Source organism: Penaeus vannamei, chromosome 31 (assembly GCF_042767895.1).
Source record: "Penaeus vannamei isolate JL-2024 chromosome 31, ASM4276789v1, whole genome shotgun sequence".
NCBI classification, from domain to species: Eukaryota; Metazoa; Arthropoda; class Malacostraca; order Decapoda; family Penaeidae; genus Penaeus; species Penaeus vannamei.
In genome coordinates, this window is record NC_091579.1 from 6,961,169 (window position 1) to 6,968,668 (window position 7,500).

The window sequence follows — 7,500 nt, forward strand, 5'->3', positions numbered from 1 at the left end:
GCGTTTACCCATAATGCCTCGCGCGGCCCAGTGTCAGGGCCAAGGATGGTGGCGCGAATGTAGGCCAGCTGGCTTCAGTCTCGTTGTAGCTGTGGCAGTTGACGGACCTGCTCGTTCTCGCTCTCTCCTGTGGGGTTACTTATATTATTATTACTACTGCTACTGCTGTTATTGGCTGTGGGCTCTCTGCTGCGTGTCTGTCGTCACTGTGTAACCCGACGCTACAGAAAGCTACATTTCGAGGGCCTGCAGTGTGGCTGTTTTGTGGATCTATTGCTCGACTTCGGCACCACTTGATGTTATTGCGCCCTGTGAACAGTGGAGTGTTACCCAGTGCTGTGTTCACACCTCGCTATATCTAAGCCCTAGGTGAGTGTGACATAAGAGTGTTTGGCTTCTTTATTTCTATTTTTGTTGGTGGTGGTAGTGGTGGCTTCTACAGTGCCCAAACCAAGAGGATTGTTCCAGGTGAAGAAAATCTTATGTAGTGAGTGGGTGACCTGTATCACTAGAGATAACAAGAGATAAAATTATTTCAAAGTCTGTTCTTCAGACGTGTGTTCTCTATGAGAGAAGGAAAACGTGACAGGTCGCAGTCAAGAAACCGTAGTGTTTAGCGAGGTCAAGTATGTACAGGTCGTGCACCGGGCGAGGTCACAGGTGTCATGCTGACTGAGGTGCGGCAACGAGCGGCCAGCAGGCGGAGTGAAGGAGGAGTACTATGGCTAGAGCAAGGAGTTCATGCTAGCTGGCGAGGTCGAGGCGGCCGGCCCGTCAGGTTACTCGGGTACGCTGAACGGTACAACCAACGGGACGCCGATAAAAAAAGCGATGGAATAGCAATGAATGAACCGGCGCCTGTTTTCCTCCGTGTCTCGGACATTTCCCACAAACAGCTTGGACACCTGGTTTTACCCCCTTACCATCCGAAAATACCCCCATGCCCCAGGCAACCGCGACAAGGTGTATAATCGCGGTCTCAGGTCGACCCAGGTTGCTAACGGTATACCCAAACGCTATAGAAGTGACTTGTGCCTTAAAGTAACGTCAAAATCGCCTAACTTTTCGCACGGCAACACATTTTCTTATCAGTATGTGTAGATTTAAATAACTAAATTCTCCTTCATCAAATAGTCTCGCTATCTGGCCTTTTGAAGAGATAAGAGAGGAAAAAGACGCCGTGTGAAGCGGAGTGAAACAGACGAAACGCGGTGGAAAACAGTTACCGTAGCCGAGAGCCGCTAACCTAGCGGTCCCAAGGACTTTGTCCCGCCACCTGTACCGAGGTGATCACTCGATGTTTTATTGGAGGCTTTTAATGCTTGTTTATCTTCTGTTGCGATGCTCAATGGGGTTCTTTGTGATGTTTAGATTTCACGTTCTCGCTCTTAGTAGATGTTCATGAGCGCAGTCTCTGTTGGAAGAAAATAAGAAGATGAACAAGTGTCTGGTGGGAAAGGGAGGGGGTTCGTCCCTCCCCACCCACACCGGTCACAGCCTCAGGCAACACCCGGGATAACAACACCGCCGACACTTACTTCCTCTCCTTACTTACATTCTTTTGATGTTTGCATGTTTTGTACACATTCGTTTTGCTCTACACATCGCCAGGGTTAAGAATCAAACTCGTTACTGTTGTTCGCAATATGGTCGTTGCTTCAGGGTGTCTACTAAATCATCAAGTTATTGCGACTCTGGCAACCCCACGTGAGGTACTGAACGATACATCTATTGATTTATTTTCCAGGCGAAAATAATGAATTTTCGACTCTATATGCGACCTAGTGATGTCCATCTCGATAAGGGTTTAAAAAGAGACAGTCCCGCTGATTCTAAAATTGGCCATGGAACCCAAAAAATAACGCTGTGTTTGCCTATACACGCACTGAAGTAAAATACAGAACGGTCTGCCTCCACCTTGGCTTCATTCTAGGACCCCGAGTATGATGATTAAACAAAAGAATAAATCGTAAAAAAATAAACATCCGGTTTTAACACAACTTGCAGAGAGCACAACTACATTGCAGGAAAGGAAACATGCAGTGATGTTTATGATACGTGTAAACATCTGGGGAAGAATTATGGGCCAGAGGTCTTCTCTAAGTGGGTGCGTGGGTCCGTGAGAGAGCTCGACGGTCCGCAGGTAGTGATCCGAAGCTATCTATGTCAGTGGGTTAGCCGACATGACAAGAACATTGACGCTATATTTATATTATAAGCGCCTCGTTTTTGCTTGTTTAAGGGTCCTTGTAAGTTAATACTAGCCTGTTGCTTGTCATGTTCATGCACGCGAGGGTTTGTATTAATAAAATGATCGGTTTAAGAAGAAGAATGGATACGTTTGATACATTTGATACACACGGTGGTAGTGGGTATGTTTTTGCCTGAGGAGGTGTGCTCGCTCCGGCCTGTGTTGCCGGGCGGTTAAGACGCGAACTACTGGAGCAGGACTTCGTTTAAAAACTCTTGTGAATCAGCATTTTCTTTTGTATTAGAGATTTGTTCTTGCAACAGTACAGCTTGGTCTTTAATGGCGCGGTGTTGACACAGTAATGCATGGACTGTGACTTTTATCCGTGGCTGTTTTGTTTGGAGGAGTGATGGATGTAGCGATAGTAGGAATAATTGTGATTATATTTATTACTTTAGTTCTTATCATTATGGTATCTGATGTAGTTATTTTTCGTGATTCATTGTCAATGATAATATAATTTCAGTAAGGGTATGTAACCTAATCATCATTACTGTACTAACGTCATCAACCTCAAGATTAACACTGAAGCTTAGTATTCAATATTGATAGATCGATAACAGCATATTATCAATTTATAGGTTATCGTCTACCGCAATAAATATCATTGTCTTAGTATGCAGTTATTGTACCACTTATATTGTAATGTTAAGTGGTGTGACGTTAGTGAAGTAAAGAAAAGCAGTCCCTACTTACTATGTTGTGTTGAATATTGTGAGGGACTGCAGTCAGTGTAAAAAAGAATTTAGATCTATATAAAGCATACTACAATAAAATGGCCACCAGTTATTGCATTCTTATTTGGACGGTACTACCATATGCATACAGGTCTATTTACATACGTTTATGCATACACATATATATATTTATAGATCTATTATAATTTATATGTATATATATAGATATATGATATGATATAATATATATATACATATATATATATATATACTGATTTCTATCTATCTATATACATATACACATACATACTTACACACACACACATATACACACACACGCAAACGCCTGTGCGTATGTGTAAGTATATCTATACAAAGACAAATACACACACACACACACACACACACACACACACACACACACACACACACACACACACACACACACATACACACACATATAGATAGAGATGCATGTACGTATACATCCGAAATCACGGTATCTTGCATCAGCCTCGTAACGGAGCGAGTGCCTTGCATAAACATTGTTATTAGGGACCGCCTGTTTTCCCTGGCAAGTCCCGCGGTTCCTCGGGGTCCCTCGGCTTCCCTCGGCCAGGGGCGCGGGCCGGCGAGGCAGCCTCCCCCAGACTTTCTCTCCTGCGCATCTCTGCTTCTGCCCAATTACGAATTCCATCTCCGGCGCACATGTGTCAATCGGATATGACTGATTATTTCCCGTCCTAACCAGCGGATCTCTATCTCTATTTCGGAGGGATATGAATAGTTCTTCGTCTTATGTATTTAAAATGATTTTTCTCGTATTCTATAATGGATTTTTTATTTTTTTTATTTTTTATTTTGTACGTGTGGAGAAGGGGTCGCTAAAGCCATATATGGATTGCTGATGGGGCATGGGAGGAAATACAGCGCGTCTGGCAGCGGCGGCGTGCGTTCGCTTCCAAGAAGGGTCACCGCCAGTGTGTCCTCAGCGCCCGCCTAATAACAGGTCGAAAATGCGTGGTCGAGGAGCGAGGTCTTTAGTCACTACAGCCACGCGGTCGCCATCGTCGCTATACTCACCATACTCACAGCTACAACCGCTTCGACGCAGCTGTTGTGATATTTTGATAGTGATATCAACACAGTTCACAGGGGTTCGTGCACAGGAAATCCTTGGTTTGATATTAATATATCGCCGTGGGATTTCCCGGTGGCAGAACGCTGTGGGCACATGGCTCTCTCCAGGCAGTGTCGAATTATACGCGCACATACGTACACACACGCACATACACACACACAGACACACACACACACACACACACACACACACACACACACACACACACACACACACACACACACCTACACCCACTCACACACCCCTCACCCCTCACCCCCCACCCCCACATTTCGTAACGTACAGACGTTTTTAAAGCCAGCTAATTGCCGAGGACACGAAGACCTGGTCTATACCATCTATCATATGACGTAATCGAGGTGTGCGCAGGTACTGTAACTGCGCGCGTGAGAGAGCCCAAAGGGAATGCTAATTTGGTCGGACAAAAAGCTGATATTTAGAAAGACATTTTGGATATTTCCTTGTGTGGGATACTGCATTAGTTTCGTCGTCGTGAATACTATTGTTACAACGCTAACTATGGTTGTTAACACTTATAACTGCTGCTTCCGTTATTTACTTGCTGCTACTATTACAACTACCACTTATTCTGTTACTATTATTAGCATCACAATATGATCATCTTTTGCAATATTCGTAACTGCAGCCCACACAAGCGCCGTTGTCACCAGGCTGCCACCACAAAGGCAAAGGAAGGAAGCAAAGCAAAGCTTTTGGGCGCGGTCACCTCGCTTCACGCCCGCTGCACCAGGTTCAAGAGTCTAGTGGGCGTGCCTAGGAGGAAGGGGGCGGGTCAGAGGTTGGTTACGGGGACAGGTTGTAAAGGGGGGCAGAGCTGGAGGGGGGAGGGTAGGGGGCGGGGAGGTTGGTAAGGGTAGGTGGGGCTGGTGGAGGTGGCAGGAGGTGGAGGGGGGGGGGTGGAAGAAGGACGAGGGCGGGGGCCGAGAAGGTGGTCTGGGGTAGGGGTGGGGGGTTCAGGAGGGTGGGGGGGGGGCGAGGGAAGTTTGACCCTCGGGGGGCGGGAAGCATGACCCGGCGGGAAGGGAGGAAGGCGAGTTGAATCAACCGTGAGTCGAAAATTGGTTTACGAGTCTCTCCATTTCCTAAATTGATTTTTAAAATTCGAAATCAAGGATGATAGTATGTGATTGGATAGCAAGATAAAATGTATTATGATAAGGAATACAGGTTTTACAGGCAAACAACATTTTATGATTTTTTTTTATAAGATAACGGATTCAGAAGACGCGGCTTAAATCATTACTCAACAGCGCATTGAAATCTCCAGGTTAGGTAGGAAATCTACAGTTTAATGAGCTTTTTAAATGTTCTTAAATTATAAACTACATTTCAAAAACTGCATTGCTGTAGCAGAATAGTGAATACAATATGATTAAAGTTATTCTATAGTTGCTTAGTTACATGTGGAAGGAGAAGGCGCCAAATAAGAACGCGTGTCCGGAACCATGCGCGCAGTGTTGCGACCCGGGCATCGACGTCAGGCAAGAACACCTATATTTATAAACAACAAAATACCATTCAGATAAATCTCTCTAGAGACTGCATCAAAGCTACAAAATACAAATAAACGTTAAATTAACTAAATAGAGACGAAAATCAGTGCGTGGTATCTTAGCGACGAAACCAAGAAGCATTGGTCGGAATACGGGAGGTAACCTACATGAGCGAACACGATCTAGGTCGCCCCGCACGGTTAGGCATGAGGCACCTACTCACCCTCCTCCTTTATTCTTCTCATTACCGCACTCACTAGCCCGCGGAGGAGAAAAATAAGGAACGGATGAATAACTGAAATTTTAATGGCATCAGATCTGTTTAGAAAAAGCTTTAGATTCCCCTAAAGAGCGCTGCAATTTGATTTTTAGAATACACGTCTTGGAATGTGGTGGTTTGTGGCAGATAGCGTTTTTTTTTCTTTTCGTTTTTTCCTTGCTGGTTTAAAGGGAAGTAGATGGAGGAAGGGGGTGGAGGAACGGGACAGTTGGGAAGTAAGCAAGAATCCGGCAGGTTCCACGATGACTTTTCACTTCTTTTATATACATATTGAAACGTAACCGCCAATTGGAACACCCAAGGCAAATATCTGTACTGTTACTCTTGAGTATTTATATTACTAAGTCGTTATATTCAAAGTAGGTGTTCTTGTATCTGATTTATTGGTATTATAATAACACATGTGTGGATAGGCTATACTAAGAGAGAGAGAGAGAGAGAGAGAGAGAGAGAGATAGATAGAGAGAGAGAGAGAGAGAGAGAGAGAGAGAGAGAGAGAGAGAGAGAGAGAGAGAGAGAGAGAATGAAGGCAAATTCACGTTCCGCGCCAGGTTGTGGTCTCGGGCCACGCTGACACCATTCCGTCACCCCGTGACACCAGACTTTACCTGAAGCACCGCGACCATTAGGGTGGAAATTCAGTCTTAATGAACAGGAAATTCGACCATGTCGCGTGGAGCTTAAAGGTTCCCACATTCTACGCGCAGTCCGCCAGCTGACCCTTCGCCGCCCTCGTGGTGCGGGCGCCCTCGCTATCTGTTCTGGAGGCATTCGCAGCCCCCGCAGAACAGGTCCTCCTTCGGGCGACCGGGTGCCGTTGGAGGGCTTCCTGTGCAGCTCGCCCTCGCCCTGGGGACGTCTTACCAAGGCGCCCTTTGAGATGACTTCCCAGTTTCTCCACGAGGTTTCTTCTGTTCGACGAAGGAACGCGGGCATGTCATGGCTGCCCGGCTCGAGTTTAGGCTTGTCCTTTACGACACATTTACGAGGCTCTTGTAAACTACATACACGGCGTGTTTAGGATATCGTGTTCTCTGGATGAATTTATGAGGGAGAAATATAGAGTTCTTGCTTCAGAATAGAATGTGAAACAGTATCACGTGACCTCGGATTCAGATTCAACTTGATCCGCGAACATTTATGCCAAGCAATAAAGCCGAATTGTCTTCTGCTTTAACAACTTCCTTCGCACAGAATCAGTAAGGTCATTTTCTAACTACGTGAGACTGGGAAATCAACCTTATGTCGCTCCTCTGCAAGTCGCATTGTCGCTTACCAACAACCGCGAGCATCGAAGTTGGTCAGCCAAGCGCGGATTCGAAGCTTCGGAACCTGACACTTCTACCTTTGGATTTTAAGGTCAAAGTCTCGAATCCGATCGAATTCTTCTCGTTTTTCTCTTTCCTCGGTCTCCTCGTGCGATCTTGTATTGTTCTCGTGGCCTTATTTTTCTTGTCGCAGATTAACTAGGTCGTTTCCGCGATGAGGCTGATATATATATATATATATATATATATATATATATATATATATATATATATATATATATATACATATATATGTGTATATATATATATATAAATGTATGTATATATATACACACACACAAACACACACATATATATATATATATATAT

At 44.9% G+C, this 7,500-nt stretch overlaps 1 protein-coding gene across 2 annotated transcripts in view; it reads left to right on the plus strand.

Moving 5' to 3' along the window:
- The first annotated feature begins 58 nt into the window (after window positions 1–58).
- The window catches only part of LOC113807897 (ichor), a 42,980-nt gene continuing 35,538 nt past the window's right edge, over window positions 59–7,500 (plus strand). For both annotated transcript variants that reach the window (XM_070143747.1, XM_027359214.2), the window contains exon 1: window positions 59–369. The gene's annotated coding sequence lies outside the window, so the exon portion shown is untranslated. The remainder of the gene's footprint in view (window positions 370–7,500) is intronic.